The sequence below is a fragment of the Lissotriton helveticus genome, chromosome 6 (genome assembly GCF_964261635.1).
Source record: "Lissotriton helveticus chromosome 6, aLisHel1.1, whole genome shotgun sequence".
Lineage (NCBI taxonomy): Eukaryota > Metazoa > Chordata > Amphibia > Caudata > Salamandridae > Lissotriton > Lissotriton helveticus.
Window position 1 is genome coordinate 1,394,406,189 of NC_136067.1, and position 15,256 is coordinate 1,394,421,444.

Genomic DNA, 15,256 nt, shown 5'->3' on the forward strand with positions numbered 1-15,256 from the left:
GTTATGGAGGTGGGACCAAAAAATCTGGGAAAAAATGTTAACTACAAAATAGGCACAGTGAGCTTAGCGAAGGTACAGACCTTTTCATACCTGGGAATTTTATTTGATAGGGGCTTACATTTTAAATCATTGATTGAGGAACGCTGTAATAAGTTAGTATCAAGCTCAGGGGCAATAATTAATTTTGGTCGCAGATTGGGGCGATGGTCTCCTGAGCAGATGTTGATCTTATGATCTGTTATGCAAAAGTGGCATATGGGGCAGAATTGTGGGGGATGGTGGAGGCATCTAAATTGCAAATAGAGGAAAATAAATACATAAGAAGGCTCCTCAAAGTCCCCCCGTGTGTATACTCCCACATTCTACATAAAGAACTGGGCTGTGAGTACTTAGAGCATAGCTTTCCAAACTGTGTGTCCCGACACAGTACTGTGTCGCCTGCAAATGGTGGGTGTGTCGCAGAATGACACCAGTATTAAGGGCACTTAGCACATAACTGCTGATAATTAGGAGGAATTCCTTTAAAAGTGTCTAGGAGTCCGCAGGAGGGATACAGAGGGATGGATACAGAGGGACAGATACAGAGGGAAGGATACATAGAGCGGGAGGGAGACAGACGGATACAGAGGGACGGATACAGAGGGACGGATACAGAGGGACGGATACAGAGGGAAGGATACAGAGAGCGGGAGGGAGGGACACAGACGGATACAGCGGGACGGATACAGAGAGCGGGAGGGACGGATACAGAGGTACAGATACAGAGGGACGGATACAGAGAGCGGGAGGGAGGGAGACAGACGGATACAGAGGGACGGATACAGAGGGACGGATACAGAGGGACGGATACAGAGAGAGGGAGGGACGGATACAGAGTGCGGGAGGGAGGGAGACAGATGGATACAGAGGGACGGATACAGAGGGAAGGATACAGAGGGAAGGATACAGAGAGCAGGAGGGAGGGGGACAGACGGATACAGAGGGACGGATACAGAGGGACGGATACAGAGGACAGATACAGAGAGCGGGAGGGAGGGAGACAGACGGATACAGAGGGACGGATACAGAGAGCGGGAGGGAGGGACGGAGACGGATACAGAGGGACGGATACAGAGAGCGGGAGGTACAGATACAGAGAGCGGGAGGGAGGGAGACAGATGGATACAGAGCGACTGATACAGAGGGAGTCAGACAGAGGGAGTCAGAGTGACAGAGGGAGTCAGAGTGACAGAGGGAGTCAGGGTGACAGAGGGAGTCAGGGTGACAGAGGGAGGAGGGTGACAGAGGGAGGATGGTGACAGAGGGAGTCAGTTAGACAGAGGGAGTCAGAGTGACAGAGGGAGTCAGTCAGACAGAGGGAGTCAGAGTGACAGAGGGAGTCAGAGTGACAGAGGGAGTCAGAGTGACAGAGGGAGGAGGGTGACAGAGGGAGTCAGAGTGACAGAGGGAGTCAGAGTGACAGAGGGAGTCAGAGTGACAGAGGGAGGTGGGTGACAGAGGGAGCAAGAGAGACAGAGAGAGACAGCGGGAGGTAGACAGACAGAGGGAGACAGATTCATACAGACAGAGGGAGACAGAAGGAGGGAGACAGTAAGAGAGGGAGAGAGAGAGAGAGATGGAGACAGACAGAGTGAGTGAGCACCCCCCCCCCGAATCCATCTTAGGTGGGTCGGGCTCGCAATGCTACGCTTGCCCGCTACACTGCCTTACTGTGTCCCAAAATGATGCATCTACAAAAAGTGTGTCCCCAACATGAAAAGTTTGGAAAGCTGTAACTTAGAGGATGGAGGAGGAGTAGGCCCCTCGTTGCTTGGCTAAAGATTTGGGTCAACCCAGAAGCCAGTCTGACAAAACAGATAATTATTGACTGCCTGGGGAGGGAGAAGGGAATGTCCATCCCATGGCTCAAGTATGTGAAGGATGGCTTGGAAAGCATCGGGTGTTAGGATCTTTTTCTGACGCCAGCCTGTATAATTAAACTGGATCAGATCAGAGTAAAGGAGATGTTTTTCAAGCACAAAGCCATAGCACGAGACGTGAAGGCTAGAGATAAACAGTCAGTAAAGGCACTTGCTGTAGTGATGTCCTGCAGTGGTCTGGAGCCCTACCTCGCCCTTATACATAACGCCCAGGGTAGATTTTTATTTACTCGTTTTAGGCTCAACCTTTTACATCATTTATTAGCCGAGCCGGCGGGATTTACCAACTCAATTGAGTCAAAGGGGCCCTGCGGCTGCGATCATCGATCTCCGCAGGATACCCTTCATTTTGTATTAATATGCCCATTTTATTTTATTTCTCAGGCGTCGCTTTTTAATATGTTTGCTTAAAAAGGCCAATCTTAGACATGTGAAAGAAGCTCTCGTATTTTTACAAATGGCCCTAGATCCCCTGACTTTATTATGTATGATAAACTTTTTAAGAGCATCAGCTAAATTAAGAGACACTAGAGGAATTTGCTGAACAAAGCCTATCACAATTCTGATAGAAAGGTGGAGGGGTGAATGTTTGTCTCTCATATGATTTGTGTACGAATAGAACTGTATCTCTTCTGATGTTTTTTTTTTTACCTATACATGTTTGTATCTTTTTTATACTGTACTTTTATGGTGTTAATGAAAAATGCTGAATAAAGAACTACTGAGACTAATATGCCCCAATGAGTTTACATAGAATGTGTTCACCTCAATATGCTAACAAGTGGCCTCATTCAATCAGGACTAAAATGATATGTTCCAAGAACATCAATTACAGCTGGAATAGAATCAATTGTTGTTATGGGTGAAATATTCCCAGCCTATTAATATCATGAAAGTCCTTTAAATGAAATCACCTCATCCTGATGAAGAGCCAATGGTAAACTTCCAAACAAGAGCACTGAAACAGAAGTTTATGTGCATATGGCCCACTGATTTGATCTTGATTAGATGTGGAAATACCCAGAGCCCCCTACAGCACCCCAGTGACCAAATGTGCAACTGTCCCATTGTGCATTCAGGAAAGACAAGTGCGCTTCAAAATTTCACATTTAAGGTTTTGACCAGATTCCTATCAGGGTATGCCGACACTCAAGTGTGCAGACTGCCTGCTTTTGCATTGTGGCACACAACATGGTGGTGCTGTAGGCATGGTTTGGGCCTAGGGACACACATCCCTCTTTCTCAAAGTGATGCACTGTCACTGTAGGGAGATCCTGACTGATGGCTTTCACGCGTGCTGAGTCCCACTTGGTACAACAGAAACCATAAACAGGCCGGATATGAGGCAGTGTTGACCCCTTTGTGTTGTGATAAAGTTGCAATTGTGAGTGGGGTCGCACACTATATATGTGTTTATTATTTAATAGTTGTAATTTTAGGGGTACAATCATTTCCAACCTGAAAACAAATGTTGCTTAAATGAGCATTGGCGTCCGCAGAAATGTTTTCGAGAGGGGGGGGCATAATTTTAATGTTATGTAGTACTTATCTGTACCCCACTTAAATACATTGTTTTCAACAGTGTGGACACTTCCTCCATGTATGCAACTCCAGGTGTAAAATATCCCCTACCAAATCTATATAGCAGGCCTTTCTTCCTTTGAATGAGATTTTCCCTAGTCGCCCCCGATTGCATGAAAGTTCCCAATGTAAGACATTATGTTGCAGGTGTAAGGCGCTAGTTTCATTGTTCCGTGCCCCTTCCCCAGTATTTCACGGACTCTACCCAAAGGTACATGCCAGTCCCCAGAGAGCAACCATTGCGTGCGTGCGAATAATTTAAATAAAGAAACAAACTTTTTAATGTGGCCCGAAAAGAAAGCAGCCCTCGCGCATTTTACAAAGTTTTATTTTTAATTGTTTATATTCCCACTGGTTAAAAAGACACGCTTACTCACTCATAAGTGCACCATTCAAGTACAACTGCAAGTTATTTTCCCACAGGTATACAGTTAGCATTTTGCCTGGTCTCTCGTATCTCCGGTCCTTTCACGGTCCCTTTCCTCATTAGAAAATCACGGTCTGGTGACGTTCCTACATACCCTAGCTTTAAAGAATGCACCACCACTTCCACCACCACGTCCAGCACCACGTACACCAACCACCACCATGTCCACCACCAACATGTCCACCACCACCACGTCCACCACCATGTCCACCACCACCACGTCCACCACCACCCCATCCACCATGTCCACCAACACCACCACGCTCACCACCACTTCCACCACCACTTCTACCACCACGTCCATCACCACCATGTCCACCACCACCACGTCCACCACCACCACCATGATCACCACCACGTCCACCAGGTCCACCACTACATCCACCACCACGTCCACCACCATCATGTCTGCCACATCCACCACCACCACCACGTCCACCACCATGTCCACCACAATGTCCACGTCCAGCATCACCATGTCCACCACCATCACCATGTCCAGCACCAATACGTCCACCACCACTACGTCCACCACCACCACAGCCACCACCACCATGGCCGCCGCCACCCTGGCCACCACAGCCAACACCACATCCACCATCACCACGTCCACCGACACCTCCGCGCTCACCCCCACTTCCGCGCTCACCCCCACTTCCACCACCACATCAACCACCACTTCTACCACCACGTCCATCACCACCACGTGCCACCACCACGTCCATCACCACCACATCCACCACCACTACCATGACCACCACCACGTCCACCACCACCACCAGGTCCACCACCACGTCCACCACAACGTCCACCACCACATCCACTAAAACGTCCACATCTACCACCACCACATCTGACACCACCACGTCCACCACCACTGACGCGCAGCGGTCACGCGCAGCTGGGACGCCGGACTTCCGCCGGAGTTACGCCAGAGTTCAGCCCGTCTGCGCCCGTCCGCGCTGAGGATGGGCTGGACGCTGGACCCCCTGGTTATTTTCCACAGGTAACTTGTAGCTATACCTTCCGGGAGTTATTGGCTTATAAACCTTCTTCTTTGCCTTGTCATCACAGATTCTCTCCGGAGGGTATATTACACTCTTCAATCTGTCATACCTGTAAATTGGCTTTTCTGCAAGTAGCTACCCGTGAGAGTAGCTATGAGAACCCGTCGACGTCACCTGGGGCCCCCCCTCCAGGAAGGGATTTTTGATCAACGCCAGGTCTCTCGTTAAAAACAACATCGCTTTTCACGAGTTTGTGTCGAACAGACAACCCGATTGGGTGTTCGTGACGGAAACGTGGGCCTCTGAGTCGTCAGGTCACGATCTACTCCTTGCCATTCCTGAGGGCTTTAAACTGTTGAGGCAGGATAGATTTAAACGCAGAGGGGGAGGGCTAGCTATTCTATGTAAAGCCTCGCTTCCTTGTACTATCAAAGCTTTGTCTGAGGCCTCGGATCCTTTTGAGGCACTGTATTTTTCTATTCTATGTGCTCCCTCGGTCTCCTTCACAGGTATCCTTATCTGCCGGCCACCCGGCCCGAGGGCCAACTTTAGTGGTGACTTGCTGAGGATTCTTGAACCCTATTTTGGTAAATCCCACCTTTCCATATTAGGGGACTTGAACTTCCATCTGGATAATCCAGGGGATATCGACACCGCTAGGCTGGTGGATTCACTTGGGGCATGTGGTTGTACCCAATTGGTTAATAGCCCCACCCATCGGGCGGGTCACATCTTAGATGGTGTGTTCACTAATGACCCGAGACTTTCAGCGGGTCTTCCGGTGCCTTTAGTCTGGTCAGACCACTTGGCAGTACCCCTTGAACTGGCATCTGGCTTGGCAGAGCTGCAGGTTCGGACGGCCCCCACTAGAGGCCCAAAAAGGTGCTACAAGAATATCACTAACGACGCCCTTGCTCCATATATAAAGACCTGCGAATATTCGCTCTTGAGAGAAGCGGATGAAGCCGCTCAAGAGTTTGCCCACTCTATCGCCAAAGCTGTTGACGAATTAGCCCCTGCATCCTATCGATATTCAGCACGGCGTAAACCCTCTGCCTCCTGGTTCTCAGAGCCGTTAAGACTCTTGAGACAGAGGTGCAGAAGACAGGAGAGGAGATGGAGGAAGGCATGGGACCCCTTAGAAAGAGACGCACATAAGCGCCTGCTGAGAGAATATAAGGCGAGCGTAATCAAGGAAAAACAGGAGTTTTTCTCAAACCTTACTACTTCCTTGACCTCGTCTAGAGAACTTTTCAAAATCGTGGATTCTCTCTGTTCCCTCCAAATGCCCGATCCGGTTGTGGGCTCGCAGGAGCTGTGTAACAATATCTCAGAGTTTTTTCATAAAAAGATCGAGGATATATATGTTGCCTTGGAATCGCAGAGGAACACTTTGGGGGTCTCTTCCTCCCAAACCCTAGCCAACCTAGAATCCTGGTCTAGAGATCCCACCAGGATCTTTTCCCATTTCCCTCCACTCTCCCCTGACGAGCTCGACCTCTTGTTGGATCGGACAAAATCGGCCTCACCCTTGGACCCATGCCCCTTGAAGACTCTGAAAGACTGTAGGCACACGCTTTTGCCGCCTCTTCTTGAAGTGATGAATGGGGCCATGGTGCAAGGCACCTTCCCCTCGGTGTGGAAAAGGGCAATAGTGAAGCCCCTCCTGAAGAAACCCACCCTGGACCCAGAACAGCTTAAGAACTTTAGGCCCATTTCCTTGTTACCTGCCCCCCGCAAAAATGCTCGAATCACACCTGAACGTACATCTGTCTGCCTTTATGGATTCCTCTGGGTTCTTGGATGGTTCCCAGCATGGATTCAGAAAGGCCCATAGTACAGAATCTGCACTGACTATGGTTGTGAATAACATCCGTATGGAGGTGGATTCGGGCCAAACCACTGTGTTGGTACTGCTTGACCTCACAGCAGCATTTGACACCCTGTCTCCCTCTACGCTAACATCGCGTCTGAGGGAGGCGGGCATTGCGGGCCCGGCCTTGAGCCTTCTGCACTCTTTTTTACATCTGAGAGAGCAGAGAGTCATTCTTGGAGAATTCCTCTCCCCTGCTAAATCCTTGCAGTATTGGGTGCCACAAGGGTCGGCATTGAGTCCGACCCTATTCAACATCTATGTGGCTCCCCTTGCCAGGCTAGTAAAATCGCAGGGGATGGAGGTTGTGTCATACGCCGATGACACGCAAATTATGGTGTCCCTGGCCCACTCTGTTACCACTTCCGCCGCCAACTTTAGGACTTGTATGCAGACAGTCTCGGAGTGGATGATTCAAAACTCCCTAAAGTTGAAAGGCGATAAAACTGAGATCCTGGTCTTTGGTAAAGACCAAAATATCTGGTCCAGTGAGTGGTGGCCTTCATCTTTGGGAACGTGTCCTTCTCCCTCCCAATCGGCCAGAAATCTCGGCGTTATATTTGACACATCTCTGTCCATGACATTACAGGTCAATCGAACAGTGGCCACTTGCTGGGAGTTATCAAGATCCTTAAAAAAATCCTCCACTATCTCTCTCCCCAAGCACGCAAGCAGACAGTGGTCGCATTAGTGGGTTCCAGGTTGGATTACTGCAATTCTCTCTATGCAGATGCCAACAAGGGACTCACTCAGCGCCTTCAGGTTGTTCAGAACGCTGCCGCGCGCTTCGTCCTAGCCTTACCTAACGCATCCTCCGCTACAATGGCCAGAAAGAGCCTGCACTGGCTTCCCATACAACAGAGGATTTCTTTTAAGATCCTGTGCCTGGCCTTTAGCGCTCTTGCGTCTGACTCTGTAAGCCCTCTGGGCTCCCTGTTAACCCGCCATGTGCCCAGTAGAACCCTCAGATCATCGGAAATGAATCTGATAGTGGTCCCTAGGATTAGGAAGGTCCGCTGGGGCAGTAGAGCATTCTCTATTGTGGCCCCTAGGTTGTGGAACTCACTCCCATTGGAGATTAAAGCCCAACCCTCCCTGTCTCTTTTTAAAAAAGCGCTCAAAACTTGGTTTTTCATCAAGGCCTACCTGTAATAGTGCATTTTTGCTCCAGCTAGTTCTTTGGTTAGGCGCCTTGATGCCCTTTGGGCTTAGTAGCGCTATATAAATCTATTTTCATTTCATTTCATGTCCACCACCACTACGTCCACCACCACCATGGCCACCACCACCACAGCCACCACCACCACATCCACCACCACTGCATCCAACACCACCGCGTCCACCACCACCATGTCCACCACCACCATGTCCACCACCACCATGTCCCCACAACCACGTCCACAACCACCACGTCCTCCACCATGTCCACCACCATGTCCACCACGAGCACGTTCACCACCACCACCATGTCCACCAACAACTTGTCCACCACCACCACCTCCACCACATCTACCACCACCACCACATCAATATCCACAACCACCACCATGTCCACCACCATGTCCACCACCACCACCACATCCACCATAAGTATTACACCAAACCCAAGATACATTTTGAAGAGGCGCAATGTCACAGGGGCTCCTGTAAAAGCACTCGCAGCATCTCTACCTCACAGTGGCATACTGACACAAAACAACCTTATAAGTGTTTAGCCATGCAACGCTTGATGTTGTTGCACCAAGGATATTGTGCTGGATAACTGAACACTTATAAGGTCCCAAAGGCGAGACCTATTGGCTATGCCAATGCTTGTTTATGACTGTCACCTCCCCCTCGCAAGACCTCCCGCCGCTCTCAGTCTCCCTCACTGTCTACACATGTCCCGCACTCCAAACTCAAGCGCGTGCCCAGGCTGTCACTTACTACCTGAAGCTGCCGTCTGGGCAAGCGTGAAAGCTTGACGTCGCGAGTTTATTCATTATTCAGGAGAGGCAGAGTCGTGATGGGCAGGGCCAGGCGCCTTGGTATCTTCATCTTGTTTTCAATATAAAGGAGGGGTTAGGGCTATGGTTGAGTAGGTGCGGCTTCTCGCAAGTGAATGAAACACACTGCAGAACTAGAAGTGAGGATGCAGCATGGCATTGAGGGAGATACCACAGTCTGACAAGGAGGACTTGTCTTTTGCATTCTCTTCTATTCTGCACTCCATCAATCAGTTGAGTATCTTTTGGATAATTCTCGAATTGTAGTGGTAAAATGTCACTATTATTGGGCAAGAGAAAAACCCAGGAGGGACAAGCGCCCCCCATTGCCTCCTCCTGCGGACGCCCATGTAAATTAGCACGATGGGGTTGTTTAAGCTAGTCTGGATGAATCTGCACTCTACTCTCTCAATGATGGAAGATTATCTCCAGAAGGCCACTGTTTCCATGCCATGCAGATTACCAACTATGAATCAGCTGGCTACTTTTTACTTATTCACTCTGGGGGCCATGATAGCCTATGCACTCGCCTGCCTTGCAATGTGCAGGTTCTCTTTGCGGAGTTGAGGACCTGCCCATTGCGCACAGCTTGTGAAGGCTTCATGAAATTTGACCCAACAGTACAGCAGATCAACAGTCTCATGTCCGTCTGACGATCGCCATTATCAGGTGTGCATTAGTACATGGTCTTCCGCCATTGTGTAAATTGGAATCGCTGGCCCTTTTACTACGCTAGTTAAATTGCCCTGACTCAGTACTTGACTACTTCTTCTTTACTTCTCAGGATTTGGGACACCTGGACATCTTCACTATTCCCTTCTCCACTATTCACTGTCCTGATGAAGACCCACCTATCCTTCAGTGTTGAAACTTTGCAATAATCACATCTGTGCCCTACAAATGATTTATTCACTTTCTGTAATTCACAAAACGTTCTACTACCTTACAAGAACCATACAAGGTCATATGTTTTGTTCTCCCCTTTTTCCACACGTATTGATATGACAAATTTCACATGTAAATCACCTTTCAGCACCAAGTACTTTACCGCATTTATCACTAATCCCCATTAAATAATGTTTGTAATAAACTTATTTATGTTGTTCAGCATGCTGTACCTGTGAAAATTAATTGTGACCTTTTCCATAATTTTGCAATATCTTCTCCTGGATAATTTCTGAAAGTTAATTTCAAATGTTTGCGAAGTAATTACTTCTTGTGCCTTAACAGGAACCATTGTTGTCTCTATATAGTTACTGCCCTAGGTTCTTGGTTGACTCCTTGAGCTCATCCTTGTTTTTTAATACAATGCTAAAACCAGGGGCATACAAAACAGACCCCACTATCCCAAAGCTCAGGCTCATACCAAATGCAGACTCCAACTGCCATACATGTACAACACATTCCCTACAAAGACATGAAAACCACTTTAATGCTTTTCTCCACTTTAAATGTAAGGAGAAATAAAAAGATTTCTTCGGCGTTATGCCTGCATCGTGAAGGCATAATGTTTTGCATAAATCTCTGTCTACAATAGTTAGTAGATAGGGATTTGCATAAATCTTCTTGTTTGATAACTTTATTTTGGTCGCAACGGACCATAAAAGTACATGATAAAAATACACACAACACTATATTACAGAGAATAAATAGCGTAAAACAAATCAAGAACAATCACAATCATATATATACACCTACAATACACAGATAAAACCATCACATGTTAAAATCGGATTAAACCATAGAAAGTAGTTATCAGAAATATACTTTTGATTTCATAAAAATACCTAAATTCAAAATTTAATTCATTAAAAAATTTCTACGCTTAAGCCACATCCCGTTTAGAAATCAGAAGACGGCAAATACGATAGGTGAGTGCGTATCGTATTTTAGTACTCTAAAGGCCTTATTACATTCTCTGATCCAAGATTCCTACAGATAGGTTTCACCCAGTGTTTACGTGCAGCCTGGTATTGGGGACAGATGAAAAGGACATGGATTTCATTTTCAAAATGATATTTGCATGCTGGACACTCAGTATTTTTATTTAAGTCAATTTGCTAGTAAAAGACATGAGCGGCAGACTACCCATCCTAAATTGCATATACAACTTCCTTGCCGATGCTGGGTAGATCAGGTCAAGGAAGTCCTCCTTTTTATAATCCTCTTTTATTAAGTGGAACTGGGATGTCAGTCTACCAACTGTGGAGCTCACGTGAAGAGACAATAGATTATGGTGCCTGTAGCGTTGTACCAGATCGGCCCTCGATAATACCAGACACGATACTTCTGGTGTTCCCCAAAGCTCGGGTAAACCGATCCTAGTACAGAGTTCCTTGATGTGAATTAACCACGGGATTTTCTTATTTCTAATTTCGACCCATACATCCCTGAACTCATTTCTGTAAGGAGCCAGTTCAGGTACTGACCAAAGTCTCCTCCAATAAGTAAGTGGCCTTAGGGCCACTTCCTCCTCATTAGGGAGTAGTCCTAGGTCCAACCGGAGAGGTACTAGCGGGGTGCTAACTGGCAGTCCCAACAAGTTCCTCATAAATGAGTGCTCTACCCTTGTAAGGCTCAAGGGCCTGTGGTGCCCCCACAACTCTGCCCCGTACATGGAAGCCGCTCTAGCCTGTACTTTATAAATTTCTATGACTGGAGCAGTAGGCTTATACACAGATACTCTGTGCATTTGCATAAATACCCATGGGTGGTGGTGGTTGCATGGTAACACCCATGTACCACCCATGGAATGCCCGCTTGAAGCAAAGTAGCAAATAGTAGCACAACCAAGGCGATACTTTGTGTTACTTTGACCAACTTTCCAAATGTCTTGAAAAGTCAATGCCACCACAACACTATGGGCTGGCTTTATGTTACAAAAGTAACACAAACCAGGTGTAAAATCTCAGTCAATCTGGGTGGAGATGTCAGCGCAAGGTTTTGGGGTTCACATAACAGTTGAACTTTACATGGGAACGGTAAGTAGGCCTTGCTCCCTCTGAGACAGAGAAAAAGGTCTGGTCACGCTAAAAATTCACAAAACATGGTAAGCTGCCACCACCCCTTAATTTATATGACCCCAGGTATGAACAGTAGCCCTGTGTTCACTCTAAGGGCACGCTTGGTGCACCCCTCTAGGTAACAGAACAGGTCTGGAGCTCACATTATCAGGGACAGTCCAAAGCAGTGCTTAATTTTTTGAGCCGGTCTGTTGTGGGTGGGGCCCACCGGCAGTCATTTTTGAAGACTGGCATTCATTTTTCCTCGTTAGCAATCAATGAGAACTAGCTTTGGTTTAAATTGTTTGTATGTCTGCGGGTGGAGTAAAACCATTAGGTTTTATGAAGGCCCTCACCCACCAACCTAGTTGGTGGCATGCTTCATCATCGAGCCCCACCCAAGGTAACGAGTGTGCCTCAGGTGTGCTTCGACGCCAGATTACTGCGGAGCGGGTTTTTTGGTTCGTGAGGGTGCTGTAAGTGTGCTCTGAGTGAGGTTTAAAATACTGTCCTGGATGTCCCAAAGACTGTTTTAATGGTGGGCCCCAGGCAGTCAATAAAAACACAGGCTTTCGGACGTGCACGGTAGGCTTATGGCCTCTGACGTCCTGTGCAGTCAACTAGTTTCAGCCAGGCCTTTTCTTCTACTGGCTTTTGTCAGGACCTTATATGTGTAGGGTGTTACAGGGGTTTGTATGAGTTTGTCGGTGCCCTGTGTGTAAAGCACACGCTACGGTCCTCATCAGATTTGACCCATAGCAAGATAGAAACCACAAAAGGGGAAAAGAAGGATGAAGTGAAATGCGGAAAAACAGTGAGAATAAATAATGCAAGGGAGAGATAAAGGTGACTGTGGTGAAAGAGGTATGAGATGGAATCAAGAGTACATAGCCTTGGTATTTGGTATCCCAGACTTAGATAGCATCGACTACAGGCTTCTGAGAAAAATACTGGGCCCGGCACTTATTTTATCACAGATTAAGCACTGGCCCTAGGCCTCAGTGCACACACTGGAATAACGTGTCTTTAGGGCCAAACAAAAGTCAGAATTCCAATTTCAAATGTAATCGGGCCCGCATGGCAACGGTATATTATTGTTTACTATGCAGGGAACAGTCTCATCCCAACAACAAGGCTTCTTCATTTTTCCAACTTTAACTCTTCTCTGTTTACCTCAACCTCTCTCTCCTCTTTTTCTCTTGCACACTTTTTTGTGGCCACATCTCTTCTTCTTCAACTTCAAGATGAAAACTCCTCCCTTTGGCTCAGTCTCTTTAATCTTGTATGTAACCTCCATTAATATTTTTGCTGTATCTCATTGGATATTGTGCACATACTCCTTTTTCAACACCGATCTCTTTGTTCATACTGTATTTACACTTTATACTTATAATACTGTGCCTTTCATTTAAAGCACCGTGTTTGTCTACGGGGTCTTTTATGTGTGATATAAACTTCATAACTAACTAAACAAACATTGTCAAAGTCAATAGGCCTGGCATTGGCAACCAACGTTTGTCTTTGACAATGTTTGGGAATGTTTTCTGTGAAACTTTACAAGTGAACTACTTTTTCTGTGTAAGTGTACTCTATGCAGGAGCAGAACACCATCAATCACAGAGAATAAGCCAATGGCTCAAGTGGGCTGACCATGGGTTCCACGCTGCACGCTGTGGTTGGCAGGACAAAAATGTGACAGATCAATGGATGGAGAGAGCTGCCAGAAAGCCCCTATAGGTAAGTATAATATGCATAAAATATTAATAAAATCAAAAGGTCTTGGCAAATGCAAGACTTATTTTTAAAAACTTGCACTGAAGAAAACCTGGAGACGCCTGAAGCATTTTTGTGATTCCTGCTAAATCTTTATAATGCACTTTAGTTAATCAGTGAATACATTTTGCACACCAGCATCTCTAAGATGTCTAGGGCATAATCGTATCAGGTGAACTGCACATCTTACTGAACAGGACAAAGGACTCCTGGCATTCGTGTCATATGCTCTCGGCAAACTCCTTGTGTAGTACTCCCTCCCTCCTGTCCCACCCACATTTACTTCTAAAACATATACTTCAGTGTGCAGAGAACTTTGAGAAAGATCTGTGAACATCTACAAAATGCACATCTCCAGCAAAACAGCACTCAAAACCAGGCCTTCTGAGCCTAAAACAAAACCCAGCCTTTCTTACTCAAATCATTCTCTAACCAGAAAAACACTTTATTTCTCTCGAACACACTCAGGTGTCATTATTTTACAACACCCCTCTGATTTTCTACTTTTCCATTTTCTTTCTTTTCTGTGTTTCTCGCTTCCCTGTGTTGTGTTTTGTTGTATTCCTTATTTTTCACTTCTCTTCTTACTCTCACGTTAGTTCTTCCTGTCGTTTATCTTTCATATATTCTTTCTTCCTTTTGAATTTCATTTCGCCTTTTTCTCTCACTAACACTCCATTTCGTTCCTTCCTTCATCTCCTTTCTGTATCTTTATTTCCCCCTTCCTCCTCCTTTATTTTACTGTCGAAAAACCCACTGACATTTCTTCCTCGTGCACTTACCCGTCTTTTCAGCTGTGCAGCCGTGCAGTTGTATGTTTACGTTCGTTTCCTCTGACGCAGATGAGCTGGTGATTGGCTATCTCAGCAGACCTCCGTTGCCCACCCTCACGGTTGTCTCCATTCTGCCGCATCAGGACCGCGCAGTTACCATTGTTATAATCTCACACATGCTGGAGCTAACAGGCAAGCCTATTCCGGAGATAAAGATAGACCATAATGGAATCTTTGCTAATCTCCTCCCCCTCCCCCCACCACCCAAGAATCTACATAAGCTCTCACAAAAAGGAAGTAGAACATGTCCCTTTCAAAACCGCTGCTCAAAAAAAAACCTTCCAAACACGAGCTCACGTGAGCTACTTCCTTTCTTGTCGACTTCCCAGCGCGCAACGTGCAATTTGAGATAAATTGAACGCAGGGAGCAAGAAAGCCTGTAATCAGAAAGTGTCAGTGGTACAAGAGAGCGTAATTGAGGTTGAAAGGTGCAGAAATGACATACCCTCAAGAGCCAGGAGGGATCCAGGGCACCCAGGCTGCAGAGCCACCACCCCGCGCGCGTGCCGCCGTGACAGGAAACTCGCACACCACTGTGTCGTCGTAACCCCAGGGTTGCTTAAGAGGAAGGCAACAAGTCACTGAGGAGAATGCTGGTAAACCTAAAAGTGGCACTGGTCACGTCATGCCCCACACGATTCAGCATGGGGCAGGAGGGAGGGCGGGCTCGCAGTGGGCGGTGGCAAAAGTCAGCTGGGGTGGGTTAATTTTCAAAGAGAGCAGCCATATTCCTGTTGTGTCAAATGCAAAATTGTATTTTACGACCGCTTCACTCCTCCAGCCAGCCAGTGCTTGGTTTGTAGAAGTGGAAAGGCCCAATGTTTTTCTCAGGAGCCCACCATTAAGGGTGCCTTAT

The 15,256-nt window shown here is 46.9% G+C and overlaps 1 protein-coding gene across 2 annotated transcripts in view; it reads right to left on the reverse strand.

The window, feature by feature from the left end:
* IPCEF1 (interaction protein for cytohesin exchange factors 1) overlaps positions 1-14,901 on the reverse strand; it is a 572,159-nt gene extending 557,258 nt beyond the window's left edge. The window contains exon 1 of one of the 2 annotated variants that reach the window (XM_078649174.1): positions 14,350-14,567. The gene's annotated coding sequence lies outside the window, so the exon portion shown is untranslated. Of the gene's footprint in view, positions 1-14,349; positions 14,568-14,845 lie in introns of those variants that run through there. The other variant, XM_078649175.1, reaches the window with a different exon arrangement.
* Between the last annotated feature and the right edge of the window lie 355 nt (positions 14,902-15,256).